The sequence below is a fragment of the Ictalurus furcatus genome, chromosome 22 (assembly GCF_023375685.1).
Source record: "Ictalurus furcatus strain D&B chromosome 22, Billie_1.0, whole genome shotgun sequence".
Lineage (NCBI taxonomy): Eukaryota > Metazoa > Chordata > Actinopteri > Siluriformes > Ictaluridae > Ictalurus > Ictalurus furcatus.
Window position 1 is genome coordinate 20,906,561 of NC_071276.1, and position 12,500 is coordinate 20,919,060.

Here is a 12,500-nt window from a genome sequence, read left to right on the forward strand (position 1 = left end):
GTGTTACATTGTGTGTTACAGTGCATTACAGTGTGTGTTAGTGTGTTACAGTGCGTTACAGTGTGTTAGTGCGTTACAGTGCATTACAGTGTGTTACAGTGCATGTTAGTGTGTGTTACAGTGTGTTACAGTGTGTTAGTGCGTTACAGTGCGTTACAGTGCATTACAGTGCATTACAGTGTGTTACAGTGTGTGTTAGTTTGTGTTACAGTGTGTTACAGCGTGTTAGTTTGTGTTGCAGTGCATTACAGTGTGTGTTAGTTTGTGTTACAGTGCGTTACAGTGTGTTCAAGTGTGTTAGTGTGTTACAGTGCGTTACAGTGCATTACAGTGTGCTACAGTGTGTTAGTTTGTGTTACAGTGCATTACAGTGTGTTACAGTGCGTGTTAGTTTGTGTTACAGTGCATTACAGTGTGTTACAGTGTGTTACAGTGTGTTAGTTTGTTTTACAGTGCATTACTGTGTGTTACAGTGTGTTACAGTGTGTTAGTTTGTGTTACAGTGCATTACAGTGTGTTACAGTGCGTGTTAGTTTGTGTTACAGTGCATTACAGTGTGTTACAGTGTGTTACAGTGTGTTAGTTTGTGTTACAGTGCATTACTGTGTTACAGTGTGTGTTTGTGTTACAGTGTGTTACAGTGTGTTAGTTTGTGTTACAGTGCATTACTGTGTGTTACAGTGTGTGTTTGTGTTACAGTGTGTTACAACGTGTTAGTTTGTGTTACAGTGTGTTACAGTGTGTTAGTTTGTGTTACAGTGCATTACTGTGTGTTACAGTGTGTGTTTGTGTTACAGTGTGTTACAACGTGTTAGTTTGTGTTACAGTGTGTTACAGTGTGTTAGTTTGTGTTACAGTGCATTACAGTGTGTTACAGTGTGTGTTTGTGTTACAGTGTGTTACAGTGTGTTACAGTGTGTTAGTTTGTGTTACAGTGCATTACTGTGTGTTACAGTGTGTGTTTGTGTTACAGTGTGTTACAGTGTGTTACAGTGTGTTAGTTTGTGTTACAGTGCATTACTGTGTGTTACAGTGTGTGTTTGTGTTACAGTGTGTTAGTTTGTGTTACAGTGCATTACTGTGTGTTACAGTGTGTGTTTGTGTTACAGTGTGTTACAACGTGTTAGTTTGTGTTACAGTGTGTTACAGTGTGTTAGTTTGTGTTACAGTGCATTACTGTGTGTTACAGTGTGTGTTTGTGTTACAGTGTGTTACAACGTGTTAGTTTGTGTTACAGTGTGTTACAGTGTGTTAGTTTGTGTTACAGTGCATTACAGTGTGTTACAGTGTGTGTTTGTGTTACAGTGTGTTACAGTGTGTTACAGTGTGTTAGTTTGTGTTACAGTGCATTACTGTGTGTTACAGTGTGTGTTTGTGTTACAGTGTGTTACAGTGTGTTACAGTGTGTTAGTTTGTGTTACAGTGCATTACTGTGTGTTACAGTGTGTGTTTGTGTTACAGTGTGTTAGTTTGTGTTACAGTGCATTACTGTGTGTTACAGTGTGTGTTTGTGTTACAGTGTGTTACAGTGTGTTACAGTGTGTTAGTTTGTGTTACAGTGCATTACTGTGTGTTACAGTGTGTGTTTGTGTTACAGTGTGTTAGTTTGTGTTACAGTGCATTACTGTGTGTTACAGTGTGTGTTTGTGTTACAGTGTGTTACAGTGGTATAGGGAGACATGGTTTGCTACGATGTTAATGTCCAATCAGTCACTCGTTATCAGAACAGTTCTAATGTAGTCAGATCCAGTTGACCAATTCCAGACCCGCCTTATTTTATGCGCCGTCCAATCACTGCATAGCAACTGTTGCTACCCCTCATTACCTCTGACATGCTCCTGTTTCTGCCTCCGTTTCTGCTGTCATCACGTCCTGAAGGGTAGAACGTGTGAAGGCATTTATTTAAAGCATTTCTGCTTCCTTCTGTTTCTGTTCGTTCTTCTTCTCCTCTGTCTGCTTGCTTCCGTTTCTGTCTCTCCTTTTCTTTCCCTTTCATTCCTCTTCCAGTCCTGTTCCCTTTATTCCTCCTTTTCCATTTCTGTTCTTTTGTGTAACTGAGCCTGCGATTGGCTGATGTCACTGTGATTGACGGGAGGGCGGGGCAGTTGTTCTCTGTGTGAAGTGAGAGATTAAGACTTGCTCCGTCTCCTGGACTCGGAGTTAAATCCGTGAGACTGTTGTGGAATTGCAGTGGGATTTGTTGGGATTTATTGCAGCAGAGAGAATAACACATGCTTTCCTGTGTGTGTTTTCCTCCTCAGCATGTGGTTAGTTGTTTGTTTGTGTGTGTGTGTGTGTGTGTGTGTGTGTGTGTGTGTGTGACCGCAAGTTATGCTTTAAGTGCTGCACATGAAAGTGCACTGCATTAAACATTGAAGATGGACGCTGATGCCTCGTGTCTCTGTGGCTTTCACATTCGAGTGAATCCGAAGCCAAGTGATTGACTGCGTTACGTTTCTCTCTGAGTTTTCATGACTTCACTTCCTGTTAATGAATCCTGAGGTGTGTGTGTGTGTGTGTGTGTGTGTGTCTTTATTCGAACTGGCTGACGCTGACTCGGTGGATTCTGAACATCGTGCTGCATTTTACTAGTTGGTTTAACAGCAAGGAGAATTAGAAGTAAGGAAACGCTTTACAAGGAAGAAGAAAGAAAGGGAGGGAAAGAAAAAGAGAAAAAAGAGAAGAGGAATATAATTAAGGAAGGGATTAAAATAAATAAAAACAGGCAAGAAAAAGATATGAATCTGATCTGCACTTCGAGTCGTCACAGGTAACACCGGGTCCCGTTTCTGTTTTCCACCGTCTCGTGTTCGCACGTCTCCCCAGAGAGGGCACACTTCATTGGGTTTCGGCCTCACACACACACACACACACACACACACACACACACACACACATACGCACACACACTCTCCCACCCCGTCCCACTCTCCGACTCGACTGGCTGCTAGAATAACACACACTCGGCGCCTGAATGGGGCGGCACGCTGCAGACTCGGCACGCTGAGAGGCGGGAAATTCACCGGTGGCCAAACGAAACAGCGGAACAGACGTCCGTCTGAGGAACGAGAGAGACCACACTGTGTGCTCACATCCTTTCATTTTCCTGAAAAAGTAGCTGCCTGTCGCCATTAGCGTAACGGCGAGATAAGCGTAACACACGAGCGCTCTCTCAGGACAGGAATTTACGCCATGTGCCTGCTCATTTCAGGGCTAATTAGCTTAGCCTCAGAGGGAATAGCGCAACCAAAGCTAATGGCCTGAAGGTAAACTGCTAGCACAGTCGCTAGAAATGACTGCTAGTGCTAAGTGTAGATTTGTAGTCCTGGAATGAGTGATGAATGATGGAGGAATAATATTTGAGCGCTTTTTGGATTAGCGTTTGCTAACTGATTAGTGAGTAAATGCACTTCTCAGACGTTAGAACCCCACGGTGGACCACGCTCGTTTATACGACGCAGCGTTTCGTCTCTGTCAGGTCTCCATGTGTGTTTTTCTTACTACTTATTTTCTTCGGGTTCACGTTGCCAGAATAAATAAAAGCTGAAGCAGTGCAGAGCTCAGAGTGAGAAAAAATAAACTTCAGGTTTAATGGATGGTGGCCAGGTATGGCCAGGTGTGTGTTATGTGTGTGTGTGTGTGTGTGTGTGTGATATTTTCAGTAGTGTGATTGATAGTAAACCTCTAACAGTAGGGTTGTTTTGCTGTACGTTATTATACCTTTTGTTCTATATACAGTAGCGTTTCCTAAAGGAAAATTCCCCGCCCCTTCTTTGGTCCCACCCCTTCTTTGGTCCCACCCATCCATCTTATCAAGGTATCATCACGTTCTCATCAAAAACACACCATTCAATTAGGCCAGTACTGTAACAGGAACATTTAGTATCGGCTTATAACTATTTCTAAGGTTTATGAAAATAAAGTTTGAAAATTTTGATTCGATTTGTTTAAATTGTGTCTGCACGCTGGCAGGGTGAATCTTTGATCTCACAATAATTCGATGTCCCAATGACTCTTAAAAAGATTTGAACTTCAGATTTTGCGTTTTGATTCAGTTCTGTTTGTAAATGGAAATGATTTGTTTGGACGAATCAGATTTAATTTGATTCTTTAGCAAATGCTTCATTTTAACAATTCAGATCTCAGATGTCATTGATTCGAAACGGTTCAGTGCCATTTGGTTATTTTAGTAAAATTCATTTAAATGATTCATATTTCTGCCTTGATTTAATTAGAATATTTCTTCAGACATACAGTTTTCATAATGATTTCGTCATGATTTTGTAAGATCCAGAGTTTGACTGTCAGAAGTGATCATCTCTGACATGACAATTTGATTCTTTAGGAAATTATTAGTTTGATTAAAATAAGTTTCCTTTAGTTTGATTAGAGTCTGTACAGAATTATTTGTTTAAACAATCTGGATCTTAAAATCTACAGTATGAGTCGTTCTAATGAATCAAATCTCTTTTCACTCTGATTCGATTGTTTTGGCTACGATTCAGTTTTTTATTTTAAATCGTGACTGGTGGAGACTTGACACAATCGTTTTTTCAGTTCTCGGTACTTGTGCACGTTACACATTTACGTTACATTTATTTGTCATTTTGCTGTAGTTTCGTTCAGAGCGTGTCACTAATGTTAGTCGACTCTAACCACGAGCTACACTCTATACAATATCGTTACAGCCGTTCCTAATCGATTTTCAGCTTCTCAGGTCGATGTCGTGAATCGGCCGCCTTCAGATCGATTCGCTTTTACAGCCCGGATAAACGTGTCAAATTTTCGCGCTGTTTAAAGCAGGTGCTCTGAGAGAACCACGTTTAGTGCCGGATACTTCAGACAGAACAAACCATCTGGGTCTCCTGTTTAAAGGAGCATCTCGAGTGGTTTACCAATAACTCGGCTCTTTACACACCTCTGTGTCTGAGTGTGGAGGGAATCGGAATTAGTTCAGTAAAGAAAATGGGAAAATTAAGCGGATAGATGAGCGCAGATCCGTGTGTCAGGTGGAGAGACGAGCTGGAGAGGCTGCACCAGAGCTTTCAGGCATAATGTCAAATGTTTCAGAGGAAATTGGCTCAGTGATTTGACTGCGTGTGTGTGTGTGTGTGTGTGTGTGCGTGTGTGTGTTTGTGTGTGTGTGTGTGTGTGTGTGTGTGTGTGTGTAATGGGCATTGCTGGAGCCAGATATTGCCATCATTATTTTTAATATATATATATCTGAGCTAATCTGAGCTAACCTGACAGGATAATTATCTCCTCGAAATCCTGTCAGGTTAGCTCAGATTAGCCAGTTAGCAAGCATTAGTAGTAAACATTATAAACATTTATGAATATGATTTAAAATCCTGGCAGAAAGCCATTCAGTTTAGCGTCTGATTGCCAACCAGCTAGCTCTCAGTGAGTAATATGAATATTTATGAATATGATTTTAAAATCCTGTCAGGTTAGCTCAAATTAGCCAGCTAGCTAGTATTAGTAGTAAACATTATAAACATTTATGAATATGATTTAAAATCCTGTCAGAACTCCTGTCAGGTTAGTGAACATTAGCAGGTTACCTAACAGTAGTAGTAATTGGGGATGCACTGAAATTTTGTCCGCTGAAGATTTCCTGCCGAAAATGGCATTTTCGGTTTTTGGCCAAAAAAGAAAAAATTCCAAAAATATATGCCCCCACACCCTGCCCCTTGATCTAGCTGACGGTCATCGTTGCATTGCGACATTACTAGATCTACGATTTAAAGAACATTACTTTGAGGCGGAGTAAAAGCAGCGTGTACGGGGACTGATCCAGGCGGAGCTGGAGGTGATGACTGCATCTGCTGAAGGTTCGACGCGCAGCACAGAGTAAAGTGTGCCAGAGAAACGGTGTGTACGAGTGATGAGGCACAACCTCCCTCAGTTTCTCACATGTTTGACGAGATTCTAGAGGAAAACGTCTCGATCCTCAGCAGTGCCACAACAAGCACAGCTACGCTTTCCATTGCTTGTGCGGATTGCACGCAGGTATTTATCTGCCCCAAGCACCAGCACAGAGAGTGAGAGAGGATTCAGTGCAGCACCTCATGTTCTTGATGAGAAGAGGAACCTTCTCTCCTGCCAGAACGCAGAGGAACTTTTGCCCTTGAAGAGAAACCTGCCACCTTTACGTAAATAGAAAGCAGTCCAATTTGCTATGTGTGTAACATTTACGCCAAAATTCGTGTAGCCCTGCAAAACTTTGTTCTCGACTGGAACAATTTACACCAATCATCCTGTTCAAAAGTTTACACCCTCTTGGCACTTAATGTATGGTATTGCCTTCTGGAGCGTCAGTGAATGTTTGCACCTAATGTAATAGTCGTGTACGAGTCCCTCAGTCGTCCTCAGTGTGAAAAGATGGATCATCATATAGCCGCTGTTGGAAAGGGTTCAAATATGCAGAATATGCTGGAAAAGTAAAGTATGTACAGGACCTGGAGGATCTTTCTGAAGAACAGTTTGGCAGTTTAACTGCTCAGGACAAACAAGGGACTCATGAAGAAGTCTCACAAAACAAAAACACCGTCGTGTCGGGGATCATCCAGGTAACGACACACAGTATTAAGAATCAAGGGTGTGTAAACTTTTGAACGGCATAATTTTTATAAATTCAGCTTTGTCTTGTGGACTATATGTAAACATCTGTTATGTGAAATAGCTTATTCAGGGCAGAACTAAATAAACAAAAACATGGGATTTTTATGATCGTTCTTATTTTGTTAACAGTAATAAGATTTAGCAGATTCTGCAAGGGGTGTGCAAACTTTTGGCACAACTGTAGATCTGTTGTTAACAGTCTCAGGTTTGTTTTAGTTCTATTGCTGCTGTTTTGAATATTAATCTTTAATTAATGTGGAAATACGTTTACATAAACAGAATAGAGGCCTAATTCGTTACTACACTGTTGTTTTGTATGTCATAATAGTTTTCTAGAACTTTACATTTTTTGGATAATTGGATTAAAAAAATCAGTTAAATTTGATTGTTACAGAATTGAATGAAGAATAATATGTTTAAATATTGTTTTTGTTTTGGTATGTTAATTTCAATTAAAGTCTGATCATTTTATTCGTTTGTAGTTTTTTGTTCAGATTCATTATATTCATTAAATGAATTAAAAAGTCTGATATTAATATAGTTATACAAAAAAAAAAACTAAAAAAAAATGGTATTTTTAAATGTATTTAAAATGGTATTTTTACAAAATTTGCGGTTTCGGTTTTCGGCCAAGTGCATCCTGAATTTTCGGTTTCGGCCCAGAATTTTCCTTCCGGTGCATCATTAGTAGTATTAATTATCAGCGTTGTTTTTTTTTGTTTTTTATGATTAAAAATCCTGTCAGAAATCCTGTCAGGCTTGTGAATATTAGCATGTTAGCTAGCATTAGTAGTAATCATTATCAGCATTTTTTTAGTATGATTAGAAAGGTTAGCACCTCTTAGCAATCAAGCTAGTTTTGTGTGTGAAAAATTATTAATGCTTATGAATATGACTTACAAATCCTGTCAGGTTAGCTGGTTATCTAATGTTAGCAGTGAAGATGATTTAGCTAGCATTATCTGTGAAAAATTGTTAACATTTATGACTTACAAATCCTGTCAGAAATCCTGTCCGATAATCTCAGATTAGCCAAATAGCTAGCGTTAGTAGTAAAAAGTATAAGCATTTATTTATAGTATTAAGAATCCTGTCAGAAATCTGGTCAGTTTAGAATGTGACTTAAAAACCTGTCAGAGATTGTCAGACTAGTTTATGTTAGCAATTTATGTTAGCTAGCATTATCATTGAAAGGTTATTAACATTTGTGAGTATGACTTAAAAATCCTGTCAGAAGTCCTGTCAGATTAGTGAAAATTAGCAGTTTTGCTAGCATTAGTAGTAAACATTACTACTGTATGTAATATGTAGTAAAATGATTAAAAAATCCTGTCAGGTTAGCTTAGGTTAGCAATATAGGTTCATATATTGCTGAAAAAGTTTATGAATATTTTTTAAAAACCTGTCACACAATAGCCAGATAGCTAGTGGTAACAGGAGCAGGAAAGATTATGAATATAAGAATAGCTAGCTGACTTTAATCACATTAACCACTTAGCAGTGAAGACTTTTGAACATTTATGAATATGACTTAAAATCTAATTCACGGCGAAGTGAAATCGCTGAACAGTTTGACGTAGTTTGAGGCGAGTGTGTGGTCATTTGTATGTTGGACAATAGTGGAATAGTTCTGCAGAAATGTTAACCACAATAACATGTGCTAATACAGCTAGTTAACATTGTATAGCGTTCTAAAAGTGCATGTATTGATGTGCTGCAATGCTATGCTATGCTGTTTTCCACGTTCACAACTAGCATAACGTTAGCCAGCTGCCCGTTCGCCTCAGCTAGCATCTTTAACTCTCTATACAACTGTAAAGCTCGCTAACATTAAACAACTAACCTTACCATGAAATAAAGTGGAAAAATTAGCCAATAGTTTTCTACGTTTTTTAAATAGATTAAGACATGCAGTTTTATAAGATGCTAAACTGGAGGCTGTAAATTTATTAGCTACATTAATGTAAACACGTATCCTGGGTAAAGTTGTGTCTTAGCCACTTAACTGTTCCTTTAATGGTCATGCTAATCTGTTAAACGCTAAATGCTAGTTCTTAGCACTGTGCCGTTTTGAGCGTGATTTATAGCCGAGTGTTTTTGCTGCATGGTCCGTTAATTCCCAAAGGTGGAAAATCCTGTACAGACGCCGCTTCGCCTCTGCTTTCGTCTCTACTTATCTTTTAAAAGGCGTGTGACGACAGGGCAGAGATCAGATGATTACACCGAATAGCGATTAAGCTCCAGCTAATCAGTGTTCTTAAACGGTTTTAGATACAGCGTGTTACCTGAGATGTGATCTCAGACTTTTTCTGAAAATGTGACAGATTTCTGTGGAATGCTTTTAAGCAGAAATGGGCCATTAGCGTGCCAAATGGCAACACGGACAATCACTGAGCTCCATATCCGATTAGGTCAGATCAGATAAGATCAGATCAGGTGAGGGCTCTGAATAAATAAAACAGTTTATCGCAAACCTGTAGTATCATGCAGGTTATGATGAAGTTTCTGTGTGTGATGAAATATAAAAATATATAACAAGTGGAAACACAAGACATTTTATTAAACACAATTTGAACCAGTTTTGGAAATCTCACAGTCCTAATCAAACGTATTGTGGCTACGTCCCAAACCACACGCTAGTACACTAAATAGTATTCACAATATACACTATTTTCTACGCTAAATAAACACGGACAGAATTAACGCTCCGACACACACACACACACACACACACACACACACACATATATATATATATATATATATATATATATATATATATATATATATATATATAAAAGGATTTAACATTTATATTTAACAATGTATATTTATACAGCTTTAGTAGCCACAACCTGCGAGATTTCTTCAAGCAACGTTAATCCTGGACGATATTTCAAGAGTTATATCGTTAAATCTTTGGTTAAAAACAAAAAAAACACCAGCAACTCTGACATTAGTGCAGCCGCAGATCACAGGTTTATATTAATACGTTATCGTTCCCATAGTAACATTTTTATTTATTTATTTATTTTTATTTTACATTTGCATTGTATGTATTTGTATGTATGTATATACTATGTATACTACGTAAAGCGACCTTGATCTTTGGAAAGGCGCTATATAAATAAAACTTCTTCTTCTTCTTCTTCTTCTTCTTCTAACAGCTCATACACAGGGGCGTGTACACATCGTTGATTAAATTCAATTCAATTAGCTGCACGTTCACGGCACAGCTGAATTACATCTAGCCACGCCTACTGAAAGCTAAAAACACAGAGAAATGGCAAAATGGCGACTAAACGGTGAAAGAGCGAGTCCTGAGCACCGTGTGCGCTAAATCTTCCAGTAACACAGCTCAGCCACTGCAGCGAGTCGGCTACCTTAGACACTCACTAACTCCTCCTCCTTTTCTAGGGTGCCATTACTTTTGTCCTCATGGAACGGTTAGTCTAAAACTTATATAAAATTGCAGTAACTCATCTACAGTTATATGATTTGATGCCGATCTGTTGAGGTTGACATCAGGGTGCGTGTACAAAATACTGAAAGCGTTTTCCGGATGAATTAACTCGATATTCATCGAATGTTTTACGAATGAATTCGTTCATCTCCCGTGTGATAAATGAGGTCCTGTGTGTGTGTCCGTGTTTAACATGTGCCTGAGACGTGTCGAAGTGTGTGTGTGTGTGTGTGTGTGTGTGTGAGAAAACTCTGGAAGGAATCTGATCCTCCTGAAAACATTCCCGCTGCGTCGTCACACTGCTGCACCTCAATGGCCGTAAACTGACGGTTTGACAGGTGAAAGAAAAGCCGTCCGTATCGCCATTACACAGGAAACCTCCGAGAGAGAGGGAGAGGGGGGGGGGAGAGGGGGAGAGAGATAAATAGAGAGAGAGAGAAGAAAAACATAAGGGTTCTTTCAGCCCCTCGTCATGCCACTTGCCCCTGTGAATGATCTCCATTCATGCGTTTCTCTCAGGGCTGAAAGCATCGCTGAAAGATCGCATTATATCCACTTACGCTCACGCAGGTCTGCGCTCGAAACGCTGCCGTGTCACACCACCTTCCTCTGACGTGTAGCACCGCCAGGACACGCCCACCATCCGCCATCTTCGTTTGTTTTATTTATTTATTTTGTATCGGTTTTTCCTTTCCCTCATTTTCACTGAAGCTTCTGTACCACGCCCTTGACCACTTCCCCTCGGTTGAGCCGCCTCGTCATCACTGTACATTTCAGGACACTTCACAGCTGACCCAGAATGCGACCCAGAATGCACTGCTGTAGGAACCTGAACGGCTCAAACATTTGAAGTCAGTTGTTTGGACTGAATTTTAATCCTCAGGCGAATGGAATTATGATACTTTACTCATTTATCAAACTAGCTAGTTAGCACGCTAGCTAGAAGTCCGGGAAAATCACTTCAAATACATTATTATTATTAGTAGTAGTAGTAGTAGTAGTATTACAACGAGTAAGTTTGCAAACTGACTGGTTAGCATGTAATTTATTTAGCTAGCTAGTTGGCGAGGTGGTATGACTCTCTTCAGCATTAATTTAGCTAACACTATGTATTATATTGTTAGCTAGATAACATTAAGTTGTGTTATGACAGCTAGATAACGTTATTACGTTGTGTTACGATAGCTAGATAACATTAAGTTGTGTTACGATAGCTAGATAACGTTATTGCGTTGTGTTACGATAGCTAGATAACGTTATTACGTTGTGTTACGATAGCTAGATAACATTAAGTTGTTACGATAGCTAGATAGCGTTATTACGTTGTGTTACGATAGCTAGATAACGTTATTACGTCGTGTTACGATAGCTAGATAACGTTATTAAGTCGTGTTACGATAACTAGATAACATTATTACGTCATGTTACGATAGCTAGATAACATTAAGTTGTGTTACGATAGCTAGATAACATTAAGTTGTGTTACGATAGCTAGATAACGTTATTACGTTGTGTTACGATAGCTAGATAACGTTATTACGTCGTGTTACGATAGCTAGATAACGTTATTACGTTGTTACGATAGCTAGATAACATTACGTCGTGTTACGATAGCTAGATAGCGTTATTACGTTGTGTTACGATAGCTAGATAACGTTATTACGTCGTGTTACGATAGCTAGATAACGTTATTACGTCGTGTTACGATAGCTAGATAACGTTATTACGTCGTGTTACGATAGCTAGATAACGTTATTACGTCGTGTTACGATAGCTAGATAACGTTATTACGTTGTGTTACGATAGCTAGATAACAAGTTGTTTTATGATAGCTAGATAACGTTATTAAGTTGTGTTACGATAGCTAGATAACGTTATTAAGTCGTGTTACGATAGCTAGATAACGTTATTACGTTGTGTTACGATAGCTAGATAACGTTATTACGTCGTGTTACGATAGCTAGATAACGTTATTACGTTGTTACGATAGCTAGATAACATTACGTCGTGTTACGATAGCTAGATAGCGTTATTACGTTGTGTTACGATAGCTAGATAACGTTATTACGTTGTGTTACGATAGCTAGATAACGTTATTACGTCGTGTTACGATAGCTAGATAACGTTATTACGTCGTGTTACGATAGCTAGATAACGTTATTACGTTGTTACGATAGCTAGATAACATTACGTCGTGTTACGATAGCTAGATAGCGTTATTACGTTGTGTTACGATAGCTAGATAACGTTATTACGTCGTGTTACGATAGCTAGATAACGTTATTACGTTGTTACGATAGCTAGATAACGTTATTAAGTCGTGTTACGATAGCTAGATAACGTTATTACGTTGTGTTACGATAGCTAGATAACGTTATTACGTCGTGTTACGATAGCTAGATAACGTTATTAC

At 39.1% G+C, this 12,500-nt stretch overlaps 1 protein-coding gene and 1 long non-coding RNA gene across 9 annotated transcripts in view; both read left to right on the forward strand.

Annotated features, from left to right (window-relative positions):
* The window catches only part of LOC128625586 (uncharacterized), an 8,785-nt gene extending 1,690 nt beyond the window's left edge, over nucleotides 1-7,095 (forward strand). Inside the window, exon 2 of the long non-coding RNA XR_008388973.1 lies at nucleotides 1,656-7,095. This is a non-coding gene — a long non-coding RNA (uncharacterized LOC128625586). The remainder of the gene's footprint in view (nucleotides 1-1,655) is intronic.
* The window catches only part of fbrsl1 (fibrosin-like 1), a 226,982-nt gene that overhangs the window by 186,206 nt on the left and 28,276 nt on the right, over nucleotides 1-12,500 (forward strand). The gene's annotated exons all lie outside the window — the stretch shown is intronic.